The sequence below is a fragment of the Carassius gibelio genome, chromosome B25 (genome assembly GCF_023724105.1).
Source record: "Carassius gibelio isolate Cgi1373 ecotype wild population from Czech Republic chromosome B25, carGib1.2-hapl.c, whole genome shotgun sequence".
Taxonomy (NCBI): Eukaryota; Metazoa; Chordata; class Actinopteri; order Cypriniformes; family Cyprinidae; genus Carassius; species Carassius gibelio.
Genome location: NC_068420.1, coordinates 18,349,416 through 18,365,159, shown reverse-complemented (window position 1 = coordinate 18,365,159; position 15,744 = coordinate 18,349,416). Strand labels below are relative to the sequence as shown.

General features: G+C 37.6%; 1 long non-coding RNA gene across 1 annotated transcript; it reads left to right on the top strand.

Moving 5' to 3' along the window:
* Positions 1-1,152: 1,152 nt before the first annotated feature.
* Positions 1,153-14,793, top strand: LOC128014703 (uncharacterized). The gene is made up of 3 exons (XR_008183631.1): positions 1,153-1,377; positions 1,757-1,802; positions 14,435-14,793. It is a non-coding gene; the product is annotated as an uncharacterized LOC128014703 (long non-coding RNA).
* Positions 14,794-15,744: the final 951 nt, after the last annotated feature.

The following is a 15,744-nucleotide window of genomic DNA, read 5'->3' as shown; positions in this document are numbered from 1 at the left end:
TCAGGACAGACCAGTTTAGATTCATACTGCATGAGCTACAAGAACTCTGCTGTACACATCTGGAATGGAACAGGATATAAGCATAGCTAGTTATAAGTTGAAAGAGTTCATGACAAACAACCTTAAAAGGCCAACTTAGGCAAGCATAAATTTCCTTGCTGGAACAGGTTGGTTTGTGTTGGATTCATGTTGGTCTGGCTAATGGACTAGCCATGCTGTTCTCCAGCAAAACTTGGTCTTTCTGATGTATGGTCCAGCTGGTGGACCTAGGTCAGAGACTGATGTTAATCAGTGAAGTCTCCATTTGGTTTTTATAAGAAGCTTGCACTCAGTCTTTACTCATGTGAATTGGCTCGACCAATTTGAATATGAACTGCTTTTAGTGTTATTACCATAAACAACATTTATGATACTGTTCATGTCAAATTGTATTGCTGTTTTGAGATATTTTATTGAAATGAGAGTTTGGCAAACAGTGTGTGAGATTTTGGTTATTTCCCTATTCAGTTAGACAGGAGCTGTACATGCATGACTGAAAATAGCTTTCCGATGGTGCTTTCCAAAGAAGACCGAAGAGTGAAGAACAGCTGAATGCCTGATACCAAGGCACACAAACTGGGAAACTCTTAAATAATTTTGATGTCGCATTCCTGTACAGTGCACCTTGAAACAATGCTGTCATGATGCCAAACAACCTCATGGATGAAAGAAGCCATTAAATAAATTAAAAATATCTTTTACAACTGTGACAATGAGATCAACTGAATGCTGAATTTTCAAAAGTTTAAGCTCATGGCAAAAGCTACAATCCTGCAGACTTGAGTTCTAACCATGCTCAAACACATCTGCTTGTAATTATCAAGCAACCCTGAAGACCTTGATTAGCTGTTTCAGGTGTGTTTGATTGGGGTTGGAGCTGAAATCTGCACGATGGTAGCTCTCCAGCAGCAAGGTTCGAGACCCCTGGTATATACTCTGCACTATTGTACAGTAAACTTTCACAACATTCTTGAATAAATTATTTATTCGTTGCATGCTGGTCTGTTATTGTAAGGACATCGGCTTTACATTTTCACTAGCCCCTAAACAAGACACTGAACCAAACAAACTTTTATTAGTTGCTTTACTTTTATTAGTCTGTTAGATGGCCTGTTAGATGGTCTATGGCAGGGTTCTCTAAACTATGCTGCTAGAGGAGACCATCCTACAGATTTCAGCTCCAACCCCAATCAGGCACACTTGAACCAGGTAATCAAGGTGTTCAGGGCTACTTGTGAAATGCATGCAGGCGTATTGGAGAAAGGTTGGAAGTCAAGTCTGCAGAAAGATAGCTTTCCAGGAGGAGGGTTGGAGATCCCTGGTTCATGGCCAATGAAGGTAGAGTTGGAGTACAATCCTTCTGCTGTCAGTCTGAAGATCTAGCAACACCAGATTAGTCCAGTACAGGCTCATTTGACAAACTTGTCTGTTGCAACATTTCTGCAAAACAATATCACATTGCTCCTTACACGCTTGTACTAGTGAATTGCACTAAAAGGGCTTTTGATTTTTTTGGAAACTGATGAACATTAATCTAGCAATATTTTATGTTATTTGTCTATTAAAAGGTTAATGCTCTATCGCACCTACAATAAACCCTACTCTAAACCTAAACGATAGTGTTAACAAATGCAAATCTGAGATAAAAGCAAATTTGCTGAACCATGACATTTTAGCTTTCTCCTACAAGTCTTTAATGGTGACTTGTGTTTCACAGGACTAAAATCCCAGCATTCTGCTTTTCAACTGCAGTGGTGCACCAGGTAGGCTACTAATCATTTTTACCATGTCAGAAAACCGAACTGAAGTCATAATTTGCCTGAAAAGTAATAAAAGTTAGTGGTGTTTTAATGTCATTAGTGTTGGTTTCATCTATGTATATTTTGGTGTGTGTATATGGGTAAATTTTGTTTTTAATTTTGCAAAAATGCATGTAGGAGCATGTTTTTACAATGAGCCTATTTTGGACTTTGTCTAAGGCCCAATCCCATTTCTACCCTTTGTTGTTCTTTTGGTTGGAGGGAAGGCAGTGGGGGGAAGGGCTAGATAGCCCTTCAAACAAAGGTTTTTTGGGAACCTACTTCAAATGAGGGGTTATAAAAATTATCTCAGCATACACTGGCTACAGTGGCAACATTGCTGTCCAAGTTAACAAGGAGACCCATAAATTTAGTTATTTTTGCCATTAATAAGGATTTGAATGAAAAACAAAACATTTGTTTTCTCCTAGCAGGCTCATTGATGTTGATAAGATATCAAATTGACATCCTACATTGGCGTCAAAAATGCAAAATCAAACTGATGTCAAAAGCACTTATTCTTATTGTGAACAAAGATCACAGAACAACAGATGAATAATTACTGACGTTAGTCCATATCACAATTAGAATTTGATTAGATTGCAGTACTACTTCCTGATTGTTTACTTCAAATTGGCCAAATTCTGTTACTCTCTGCATTATACAGCGAATTTCGATTTTATGCCTGAATTTCATGGTTTCTTCCATGTTGTCTGCATCGCAGAAATCACAGGGTTCTAGACATATATATATACAGTATAAGGGTTTTAACTGCATAATGAAGTAACTACCAAGTGAAATAGTGGTGTGCCTTTGATTATCCTCAAAGACAAACAAAACTATGATGCACGCATGCTACAGTGGTAAATTTAATCAGGACATTTGTTTTTCCTACCACGTACAGTAGTAACCATGCCTTCACAAAACACTACTAGAAAAATTGCATCAAAAATACATATTTTATTGAAACATTCATGTAAGTGTTGAAAGTTAAAACTTATTTAACATGACATGACATGTACCCACCTGAGAGTGACTGAACATGAGCTGGACACAAGGTCAAAGTTCGTTTTAGGATTGACAGTGCTTTTAAAGCAGAGGCTTCCCTGTCACTACTAGCATACCACCATCTACTGGTGTCGTGTTAAACAGCTGAGAAAGTTTTGCCATTGAATGGGCATTTTGAAAGGACATGAGTGCATAGATGTAAAAAAGGTCAGTTTGAATTTTAGGACATGTTTCAGAAGGAGAAGTGGCAAGCAGATAATGTCCAAGGTCCCAGTTAAAAAAAAAAAGCTTAAACTGATTCAGGCTGACAAAGAATTCATATTATGTAAGAAATATCAATCAAATACACAAATCGTTCAATACAATTTGTCAAATCAATGGCATGGTTTGACGTCTAAACCATGACATTGGCTATGTTTTCATCCAAAGATTCAAATAAAAATTATGCGCAAAACCTGAATATCGCATAAAACATATGCAATTGTGGCACTGAATATCACTAAGAATATAGGAGAAGCCACTGAATATAATAATTTTCATATATGATATAAATAACTTGCAGCTTGGAGTGAGCAAAATCAAAAATGCTGTCAGTGCTTTAGAAGGTGAATTCTATTGTTTGAGAACGTTATGTAAGTGATGTAAGACAATTATACTTTGCTCAGGCATTTCACATTGACAAAAACAACATAAAGATGATGTGAGCAAGATTGGTCAGCTGCAGTCAAGTTATCCCATCTTATAGCGCAAAGTTACATGTGTGCGCATGTTTTTTGTACACATTTTTAGAATTTATGCGCATCTTGGTGTTTCCATCTAGTTTTTTATGCGATATTCCGAAATGTGCATAAAAATAGGTGGCTGGAAACAGCTATTGATTTGATGTAAACTATATTGGCCTACATATACAGTACTGTGCAAAAGTCTTAGGCCACTAGTATTTTAACCAACAACAACAAAAAATGGTTTTAAAGGTCCTGTTTTTCGTGCTTTTTTGAAGCTTTGATTGTGTTCACAGTGTGCAATATAACATGTTCATGTTTCGCGTGTAAAAAAAAAAAACAGTATTTTTCACACAATTCACTTATCTGTATACCGCTGTTTTCACGGTCATAAAAATGGGCTGATGACTTCCTTGTTCTATGAAGTCCCTCCTTCAGAAATACGTAACGAGTTGTGAGTGTGCCAGCGGTTCCTGTGTTGTGATTCGACAGCAGCTTAGCGCGCCCTGTCCTGTCTGGTTGGTCTTGTGCCCTTGTTTTGTCTAATCCTTGTGATTCTATGTTCTTGTCTTGCTCCTTGTTTTAGTAATTTGTTTGTTCTTGCCCTTTGCTTTAATTTTGTAATATTTATTTAGTTTTCTAGTTTTGATTCTTGGTTTTGTTTGCTCATTCTCTTAAGTTGGTTAAATTGGTAACTTCTTATTTTGTTACTTTACTTTTATTCGTTCATTGGTTTATATTCTTTGTCTTGGATTTTTTTTTAAATTTTTTTTTTTTTAGTTTTATCCTGTCTTGTGTTAGAGTTCCTGTCCTGTCCCTGTGTTTCGTGTCCGGCCCTGGTTCTACCAGCCTGGCATCTGGGGCCTGTTTTTCGTACGTCGCTTATTACATCCGAGATCAAATGACACATCCAAGATGATATCATCGTGCTAATCACGATCCGGCTAATTGGGTTCTTCGAACACACCTGTTGTGTATGATTAGTATCGCTGGATTGAGTTATCCGAGATAATTGCGCATTCATGTGTTGTCTTAAAAAGGGATATGTATCGAAACTCGAAACCATGATCAGCAGTGCAGCGATTGGCTGGTGGCAAGACGGCAATGTAGTGACGTCATATAATTTAAGACGAAACCTGACGGGAAAAATTTGACAAATTTCTGGACTTTTATAAGGAAACAGCCAAGCAACTCTTATAATAGCAGTCATCACTCAAAATAATGCACGACTATTATCTGTATAGCATGTGTGTAAGACTCTAATACAATTGTGAAATAATACTTTTATGACAAATAATTATTTCAGTGAGTAAAACTGGGTGTGTCTATAGTAGGCTGTTATAGACTACACAGCATTTTTATATTATTTAAAAAAAATAATTTCTATGATTATTTTAAATTATTGTCCCTGGATCAGTACGATACTCTTGTAATAAAGTAGCGGTGGTAGCAGACATATTTTGAGTATCAGTTCTGGTTAAAAATAAGCAATCTGATCCTGTTTACATGAAATAAGCCTGCTCCCGAGCAGGTTTAAGCTTACGGACCTGTTGTTATGACAGCAGCTCCGGGATGAGCTTTGAAGAACCAAATGATTCAAGATCATGCCAAATCATCAACATTCAAATCCAGCTAACTGAGTTAGCAACATACGAAGAACTGGCACCTGGTCTGTCTCCAGAGTCAGTGGTCAACAAGTTTCTGATCTCTGCTCTATGGTGCCTTGTGTGGCCTTCTCTATCAGCCTGGTCTTGCTGCCCCCTCTGTTGCCCAAGTATTCTGCCAGTTGTTTCCTGAAGCCTTCCCTAGCTGTTCTGTTTATTGTGTTCCTGTTGTTACAGAAACTGTTAAATGCACCAACTTAAATAATAAAATACACTTACTGGTTGTGGTCCATAAACAACACCTTCTCCAGACAAAGAGGGAACTGCTCCATCTTTCAAGAATAATCTTTGTGCGAATCCGGCATCAAACTGATTGAGATTGAGGAAGCTGTCCTCAGCAAAATGTGCTGCACAGTTTTACATGTGGATTATAATTTTCAGGAACAGAGTTAAACATAAATTGTAACCATTGATCTCGAAGTACAGCGTCCCTGGGAAGCCCAAACAAAGGTGTTTGGACTCCGATGAAAATAACTGCGTTTCAACAACATGGCGACAAACGCAACTCTTCCTCTTCTCCGTCGGAGCGCAACAAGACCATGCCCCCTTTCTTGTGTTTTCCTGTGGGCGGAGGTTAGTAAAAAACTGTTTCAGTGATGTCATTACTACAGGAACTAGAGCGATGTAGTCCAAATGGGTCATTCTTTGTGGGCAAATTCTGTTAAATAATATTAATATCTCGCTTGGCATTGAACTTTGAGCTTTAGAATTTTACAGATATTATTTATACTCTAACAACAACAACAACAACATTAAACACCAACTAAAGTTTAAAATATGGGATCACAAAGAACGGGACCTTTAAGTCAGTTATTTCTATGTTTTGCTGTAGTGTCAATAGTAAATATCGGTTTACATTTCCAAACATTATTTTTGCTATTAAATTCTAATAATCCACAGCAGCCAGTGCTCCACACAGAGATCTGATCTCACCATCATCAGTCTGTCTGTAATAACATGAAGAAACAGAATCAAACTGAGACTAAATCCAGAAGAACTGTGGCAATGTCTCCAAAACAGACTTTATGAAGTCTTGACTAACATTTGACTTCAAAATGATATCAAGATGCCTCAATCCTGTTTAAACCTCCCCAGGCCTTACAAGTAATGGGGAAAGTGAAGAGGGGCAACAACCACAGTGTGTTTCCTTGCAAGCACAAACAAATTTATTAAACACGAATGGTAATAAGAAGTGACAAAGAAACGAAAAGAACAAAAAGGTTTAACCCAAAACAGACCATAGGGTTCCCCAATCCCATACAATGGCAATTCCACTTTTAAAGAATACAATCAAATCACAGCACAAAACCAATAACACAAGTGTAATAGAAAACCAACACGCACTTGACTCAGACCACTACAAATTGTGCCCAATCACCTTAAGAGAGTCAACCATGCGTACAAGAATGGGAACCCCTTTGTAGTTGGTTGGTTAAAACAAAAACAAAAAAACCTAAACAAAACAAAAACATAAAATCACAGTCCCACAATAAATTCAAGTCACTTCATCGTAGTGTAACTTTTAAAAGTCATATCTTACAACCCAACATTAACCCACCAATATTTTAGATAAAAGTAATCTGTGTAATAATAAAAAAGCAAACTTTACATACTGTACTCCAATATTCAATTAAAATAAGTACCCGTGTTAATGAATAAATCTACTCAATTTATGAGGCATCCAGCAGTACATATATCCTTTAAGCACACTATAAAACAAACAAACACGTTAAAATGGCCCACACTAACCATAACCATGAGTCACAACCCTTACCTCCACAATTTACTTTAATAATGTTCACAAGGCAACGCCTAGTTTCACTAACACACAACGTTGAAACATACGACAAAGCTTCTCCTACTTAACACATGGTCCCACAAAGAGGAAGGCCAGAAGATTTGATTTCCCCCTTTATAGTACTTGGACTCCTGGGATCTGTAGTCCAACACATTTGTAGTCCCAAGCAAGCCTAATATGGAGCCACTACTAATGCTACCTCCACCCCATTACACTTGTGTTCATATTTACGTTTTTTAGAACCATTAACAGACTGCACGATAGTCCAGCAAAATATTTTCATCTCTGTTCAGGACCCATAACCACCATAGACATTGAGGGCGACAAGTCCCCCAAATATTAGAAATCACCAAACATTTTTCCCCCCTCAAATATGGCCATTTTGAGACAGAGATGCAAGTTTTGTGAATTATATCTATCTGTTTTTCTTTCTACAATGAGGGAGTTGCTGGGAAATATAATGCAGCCATTTAGTATTAAAGTTATTTTTCTAAAGTTGCAGGGCAGCGGTGACAAGTTTCTTTGCTCCTGAATGTTTATGTCACACCCCAGAACTGTTTGTTGTGTTTTCAGTCCCATTGTGCTCTGTGACCTAGTTTCTGCATACCTGTCAACTCTACCATTTTTCCCGGGATTCTCCTGTACTTCACCATTCTATCCCGCTATCATCCCATTAAAATATCTTTCTGTATTTCTCCCGTAATTTTAGCTACATTCGTCCCCGGTAAAACTCCTTTGAATTGAATGGCCCAAACCTCATTATATGAATTATCATGTCAAAAAATTACAAGATTGCGACAGAGTTGAGGTTCGCTCTGGAGCCAGAGCCACATATGACATCTGACCAGGTGCGAGAACCGGCAAATGAGCATGCGCCAGTGGATGAAGCAAGGCGAGCAAGACGTGTAATGGTGTAGTAGTGGTGTACCATTTCTTAGGGGAGTATTTTCACCCCTACCCCTTGAGGATTTGGCTTAAGTATCCTTGCTGGTTAACCTGGTTTTCATTACAGAACTTGCCTATTTGTTGGTGGTTTGCTATTATAGCCTGCAGGTTATTCAGGATTTTTACATGCAATTGTAAGAGAATATTGAGAGGTACCTTGATCATGTGAAGCTGCTGCCATTTGCACAAAAATAGTTTCTAAATGTGATTAAGCAGCATTTTAATATTGTGTTCTTTTTGCCAGGATATAAAGGATAATTATCAAAAGCAATGTCTATAACACAGAGTTATCACGCTTCATACTAAACCCAGGGTCTTCTGTGCCAACACATAAAACAGCACTGGCACACAAACCTTGTCAGCCTTTCTGATGACTTCCCTTCCTGTTCACTCACTCGGACGCCTGCCCATGTTTCGCTTCAGGCCGCATTTCAGATTGTTCTTAAATTTTCATCAGGACCTTTTCGTACTGATCCCTGGAGCTGAGAGGTCTTCTTCTGCCACGAGCATCAATTGTTTATTCCTTTTGCATCATCCGCAACTTTCCGTGCCAACCGCTGTCACTTGTGAGAACTTCTTCAGTCACAGATTTCTACTGTTCTGCTTTGAGGGTATTTTGAGTTATAACACTATTGGCAGAGTTTGTTTATCGGGGTCTGTGAAAGAACACACACATGACAGCTAAAAACAAACTGTTCTACAATTAAATTACATGTGTGACTTGAATGAATAATACAAACGCACAAATTAAATACAGCTGATTTTAATAAACAATATTTTATTAAGACTTGCAATTATTTATTGTAAATACAAATTATTTTTAGATTCGAAATGTCTTTGTTTTATGTGGTACATCAGGGCTGTACATGAAGTTACAACAATTATTGTAACAATCATTATTAATAAAATATATATTTTGCATTCAAGATATTCATTTTCATTAGATGAAATCTTTTTTTGCAAGACTCCCTTTGGGAAAGAAGAATTTTTTTTAAATGTGCCACTTCATTGAAATAGTAGAGGTGGTTCACAAAACCTATCTAAATGGTATATTCATAAATGAGACTGAATCATTCTTGAGTCAACTGCATCATTCTGAGTTGCTCTTGAGTCAAATTTCTTCTTGACTCATTCAACCATGAATCAGATCTTTTTTTAAGGAAGAAATAACTTTGGCAGGAAGTTGCACCTAATGTATCAGTTTTTACCCGTTCTTGCATTTTCTGGGAATCAAACCTGTGACCTTGATGTTACTGGTGCAACAATCTACTGATTTAACTACAAAAATACTAATCATTGCCAATGTGGCTTTAGATTTATGTATCAGAGCATGTAATATCCCACAATGTCAGCAACCACAAAGTGATTGAAAGAACCACTGAACTGTCCGGAAGAACAGATTTGTGGAAATGAGTTGGACTTCCTATCACAACTAATTTTTCATTTTATCTTTAATGTATTTCACTATGATACATGCACCTTTAGAACAGTATATCTCGTCTATTTCCTCGGCTTCATTTTACTTTTCCTTTGGGTCATGCAGGGGTAAACCGCCACAACTGCCGGCACGCCTCGCACTCGTAAACGACAGAGTTACTCACAATCATACGAGACATTTATATGATCTCTTTTCCCGCCTCTTCTTTGGGTTTTGGAACTGATATCAACGGACTATCTAAAACCCACATGGCTCATCAACGGGCCTCTGCATTTGGCTGAGGACACAGATGAACAAACCCTTTATTCCTCCCTAGCTCTGTTTATGGAGTCGCTTCCAATCTGTGATAAAGTTGAGACTACGAGATAAAAGCGATGGAGAGGATGCCAAGTCCATGTGTCTGTGATGTGCGCTTAAGCTCAGTCTCCTGCAGATTGGCTACTCTTTGAAAAGAGGAGACAGATAGGCAATTGCCTTAATTTCCCTGATGAGACAATGAATCACTGGAATTTGTCAGAGATAATTGAGTGCTGTGCTGGTATGCTCCTCGCTGGAGTTAAGTGGAAATCCTGGTCACACCTCCCTCAAATCTTTTGCAGATGTAGAATCTCTATTATAAAAGTTGTCTAAGTGTGTCTTCTCGAATGCCTCATGGTTTGGTGGAATAACTCAATTGCTTTAAATGAGCGCAAAATTTTTATGTGGATTCAGATGAGGTTTATGGTTGATCTGGAATTTGAACTCTGATATTTGACACAATCGCAAAACGTGATATGCGGGCCTTGCTTGTGAAATAAAAAATGAAGTCTACCATGCAATGGTGAGGTTATTCATTTCATTCGGCATGTGCATATCATACATTTTTATCATTATTATTACTTAAAGTTTTTTTTTTTTTTTTTAACACCTTATTGACCAAAAATCCAGTGCAATCTCAGGGCTGTGTTGAGGCAGGAAAGGGCATCCGGAATAAAACATGTTCCAAATCGGTTGTGGCTACCCTGATAAAGAGAGCAAGCTGAAGGAAGAGAGAGACTGACCAAAAAACCTGACCAAAATTAGATAAAACAATGGCGACCAATAGCGGGAAACCTGTTTGAAAACAGTAGCTAAATTAAGCATAGAATGCTACTTATGCTACTCAATTTCTGCCATGGCTGTCATGATAGTAAGAGTAGTATGCTCTTAAAAAAAATCATTAATTTTGCAGTTAACCTGGAAATATATACAGCCTACCCTTCCAAGGTTTGGGGTCAGTAAGATTTGTTTTTGAATAAACAATCTTACCAAGGCTGGAGTTATTTGATTAAAAACAGTAATATTGTGAAATATTGTTACAATTTAAAACAGCTGTTCTCTATTCCAGTTAATTTTAATATGTAATTTATTCCTGTGATGAAAAGCTGAACTTTCAGCATCACTCCAGTTTTGAGTGTCACATGATCCTTCATAAATCATTCTAATATGCTGATTTGCTGCTCAAGAAACATTTTTTATTATCAATTTTGGAATATCAATTAAAAAACAGCATTTTTTTGAAACAAATCTTTTGTCACATTATAAATGTCTTTACTGTCATTATATATATATATATATATATTAGGGGTGTAATGGTACGCAAAAAACATGGTTCGGTACGTACCTTGGTACCACGGTTCGGTTCATTTTTGGTACAGTAAGGGAAAGAAATGGAAACATTAAACTGCAGGTTGTTCTATAAACTTTTTTTAAACAATTTGTTTACACTTTTTTATATACTTTTCAATAAAATATATATAAAATTAAAAAAGAATAAGAAATAAAATACTGCTGCAAAGTTCTCCACTAAATAAAATACTCTCAGTCTCAAACCAATATCATATAAAAAAATATAATGAAAAATATAAATAAATAGCTATGATTACAGTGCAGCATTACCAATCCCAGCTTGTAGGCCTGCTCATATTTAAAAAATATGTATAACTTTTCCAAAGTGTAAAGTTGCAGCATCAACAGTTTCAGTTTTTAGACCTTCTCAGATTTCGTTGTTGCGTTGGACCGATCGGAATTAAGAGCAAAGGTCTGTTTAAATGCCGACGGGAGCTGCGTTTGAATTACAATAGTTTTTTCCTAGTTGTAGTGATGTTCACACTCACGTGATGCCTTCTGAAAACCTTAGACCGGTGACACACTGGCAAACATAGTCTATTTTGCCGCCAATACTATTGACGGTGTCCTTTATCAGTAGGCTTTATATTTATGCTCAACATGAAGTATAGATATTGTTGTCGTGAAGACAAGATCCTGGTCTGTCGGTGGTCTCCCTCTATGTCACCTACAGCAGCAGCGCTGCGTCAGGCACGATTCTGGTGTGTAAAGACACAGAAAACGCAAAGCAGCCGTCACACAACTGACACGCAGCAGAAACGCCAAGCTCACGCCACGCAGCCAGTGTGTCGCCGGCCTTAGAATCAGCTGCAGGGCGGGATTTGCGCTGAACGCGGAGACTTCCGCCACTTAATATGTTCGTTTGGAAAGACGAAAATGTACCTATGTTCCGCACACAAAATATTGCATTAGGTCATTCGGTACACATGTGCACCATTCCGAAAGTCCTGTACCGAAGCGGTCTGGTATGAATACACTTACCGTTACACCCCTAATATATATATATTTATATAATTCTATTGCATGATTCTTGTGCCGTCTCCAATGCACCCAATATATATAATATATTTATAATGATACTGCCTCACCGTGATCTAGTAAAGTTTCTAGTCACACAATAGCCGTTAATTGATGTGTAAACATAGATAGTAACTCATGTATATGTATGGCGTCAAGAAGTTGCAGAAGGTCGAAACAAGAGGTTTTGGGAGCCTATTAGAAGCTCTTTTTGGATTCTGGAGGGAAGTTTAAGCTCAAAAAGTGACCGTGTATTTTCCTGCACTAGGCTTTTTTCAACTACAAGATCAAGGAAGATTTGGTTCCTCGTGAGGTGACCTCAGAAGTAGTTGTTTCTCTTTTGTTAATCATACAGTTGTTCATAGGGAAACCCTCCAAAGACACAGCAATCTCTCCAGACCAACATCACAAAAGACATCTTGCTCCCAGACACCGACAGCTGTTTCTTTTTTCTTCTGCCACACAACCTTTATTCATTCCGTCCATGTATCCGATTTGTTTGCAATATAATCTAAAAGGAAGAAAACTCCTGAGGAAGTGGTGTGAGAGCTAGCTACTTTCCCTCAAGAGGGGCTATTATTCTTTAACAGTGTTTAGAGTGTAAGGCCTCTGTTGTTTTTCATTACGAAAGGAATCACCTTGGCTTTGCCAAGGATCTTGATCAAAACCAGCCGCTTATGACTTTTAATTGAAGCAAGCTGGACCTCCATGTAGAGCTCAATCCACATAATGTGACAAGTTAGCCCATCTCTTTAACAGCATTTCTTGAAAACAAAGCAGAAAGAAAAACACACTGAATGGCTTTTCTATTAAGGCAATCTGTATTTGTCATAATTCAGCGTCAAGGTTATAATTAAGGAAACATAAAGCCAGTTTGGCATTTGCCACATCTCAGGGGCAGATTTACTTTTGTGTGTTCGCTATTTTTTTATTTTATTTTTTTGCACTCCCTCAGGTCAGCTCTAGCTAAAATGAATGTGAGTGCAGTCTAGTTATGAAGGCTGGCAAGTTATGAAATCACATTATCTCTGTTATTCTCCCACACATTCTCCTGATTCCAAGATGTTTCTCCATTTAAAAAAGCACTCCAGTAATCTCAAATATTTTCATCAAATTCTTCAGTGTACCAATTATATGAGCCAATCTGTTAGCATTCATTAAAAATACTTCCTTTGTCTTGTCTGTTGTTATTTTTAAGAGAAATATCTGAGACAACGTTTAATGACAGATGTTTTCTTATTCGTGACCTGAGATATAACCTGAATTTCCTTATTTTACCTTAGTTGTTGTGGACCCTTGACAGATCATTAAAACTAGTGTGGTATCCAGCACCCACGACCATAACCTTTGACCCATATATTTTTCAGTTTGTGAATTATTCAGTGACAACTTTTTATACAATTGTGTATAGGTAATTTTTTGGCATGCAAACTGTTTGCCATGTGCAGTGCAGTTTATTGTTTGCTAAATCTGAAGACTTTTCAAACAAACATCTGCAATCATCAGCCACCTTATTAGATACACTTAACTAGTACCGGTTGTACCCCCTTTGCCTTGAACTGTCTTAATTCTTCATGGCATTGATTCAACAGGCTGCTAGAAATATTTGTATTCCATTACACCTCATCCCAAAGGTGCTCTATTGGACTGAGATCTGGAGGTCATTTACATTTAGTGAACAAAGTTCAATATGCAAGCTGGAGATGATTTGAGCTTTGTGACATGGCACATTATTTTGCTGAAAGTAGCCATCACAAGATGGGCACACTGTGGTCATAAAGCAATGGAAATTGTTAGCAACAATACTCAGTACGAACTGAGCATTGTTTAAATGCCACCGCCTAGCTAAGGGGCCCTTAAAATAACCCCCCACTCCCCACAAAAATAGCCCCCACATCATTAAGCCCTAAGTGTACTTCACTTTTTACACGTATGCGAGGAACAGTGTACAGTGTGCATGACGCAAATTGCGTCATCAGAACAGTATGCGCACCTGATTTTTGTAACTTTGCGTACTTAAAACAGTCAGGTCGCACATGTGCACTTAAGTTATTTTGCAGCAATACGTTTTTTCACATGGTGGTATTAAAGGCTACGCATTCAACTGTACTAATATGCTAGCCGTACGCATATGAAAATTAAGTATACTTTGAACCTTACTCCACCATTAGCATTTTGAAGCACTGGTACAAATATGGATGAATCTTTCATGTTATGCAAAATTCTGACCCTACCATCTGAATGTCCTAGCAGAAATCGAGACTCATCAGACCAGACAACCTTTTTACAATCTTCTGCTGTCCAATTTTGGTGATCTGTGCAAATTGTAACCTGAGTTTTCTGTTCTTATCTTTAAGGAGTGGTACCCGGTGAGGTCTCCTGCTATAGCCCTTTGGCTTCAAGGTTTGATATGTTACGCATTCAGAGATGCTCTTCTGCATACACGGGTTGTAACAAGTGGCTGTTGGAGTTACTGTTGCCTTTCTGTCAGTTCAGTAACCATTTTCCTCTGACCTCTGCCATCAACAAGGTATTTTCGCCCACAGAACTGCCACTCACTGGATATTTTCTCATTTTCAGACCATTCTCTGTAAAACATAGAGATGAAGGAAAAACTTTTTAAATGTTAAGTACATTGTTGGCATGTAAGCATCCATTGAACAAAAGCTTTGGGTTACATAAACTTGAATCTGTATCGTGATGGCCTTATATTTAATTGTTTTTCTTCTCTCTTTGATTGTCCAATTGAAATAAAGACAGAAATGGCAAATATTTCACTTAAAAAAGTTAAAGGTACTTGTTAATCAGTGATGCTGTGCCACTGAAGAGCTTGAGGTGAGATACGAGATGTGATGTAGAAAAAAAGCTAATTAATATCACTTTCGATCAAGATACAATATTGTAAATAAAGTATGGATAAAGTTTGCAAAAATAGAGAGATAGTTATGTGTATTTATTAGGGCTACACAATAAATTGAAATGGAATTGTTGCAATTGACATGCGTATCTTTCAGTGAAGCACAGTTCTGTGATCAGCATCTGGAGGCCAGAGGTCACTCTCGTGATGAAACTCCAAATACGCCTTGCAAGAATGCAATGTCTTTATCACTTCTTAGAAAACTACGAAATATGTTGCGTGCCTTATTCTGTGTAAGAAAGACATGCTTTCAGGTGAAGAAGCATTTACTACACAGAGCCATAGTTCACTGAGAAGCTATGCAAACAGCTTTCATTATCGTGAACAATTTCTTCGATTTCATAATCGCAAAGTGTCAGTGAACTATGGCTCTATGTAGGAAACGCTGCTCCATCTAAAAGCATGTGATGATGATTTACTGCTGATTTCAGAACCAGCTTTTCTGACAAAATATGCAATGAGTCGCATTCAATTAATCGTGCATCCCTAGTTATTTATGTATTAATAAAACAAAACTATGAAAATTCATAAAACTATGAAAATTGCCATATTTTGTTAAAAAAATATTGGATATAGAATCTCCACAACTCTCTTCAACAGAATGAATGATGGAATTGAGATGTGGTGGAAGTGACATCGTTCAAGGGCAACGACCAATTGCTCCTGTGTCCATTGTTATTGAACAGATTTTATAAGAAGCGAGAGTGCCATTTTAAGAGTTGAGCCCAGTCTCTTGAAAATGCATATCAA